This window comes from Penaeus monodon, chromosome 33 (assembly GCF_015228065.2).
Source record: "Penaeus monodon isolate SGIC_2016 chromosome 33, NSTDA_Pmon_1, whole genome shotgun sequence".
Taxonomy (NCBI): domain Eukaryota; kingdom Metazoa; phylum Arthropoda; class Malacostraca; order Decapoda; family Penaeidae; genus Penaeus; species Penaeus monodon.
This window is the reverse complement of record NC_051418.1, coordinates 10,842,389-10,842,700: the sequence shown is the minus strand read 5'-3', so window position 1 is coordinate 10,842,700 and position 312 is coordinate 10,842,389.

The following is a 312-nucleotide window of genomic DNA, read 5'->3' as shown; positions in this document are numbered from 1 at the left end:
GTGCCCACATTGCATGAAAATGCTGTCCTCACGTCAAAGCCTCCTTAGGCATTTTGAGGATCGGCACGTGATCACACAGCCCTACCGATGCGCAATCTGCGGCAGCCTCTGCAAAACTAAGAATGCGCTTCAGAAGCACCATTATACTTACCACAGGGGCTTGCCATTGAGAATCCTTTAAAGGTTTTCATTATATTTTTATAGTGGATGTGTATAAGCCATAAGAGGGAGATGGTGATGGCGGCGGTGGTGGTATCCCCCCCACACACTCCCCTTTTGAATACTCGTTCCTATGCTGTGTTAGTTGCTCTC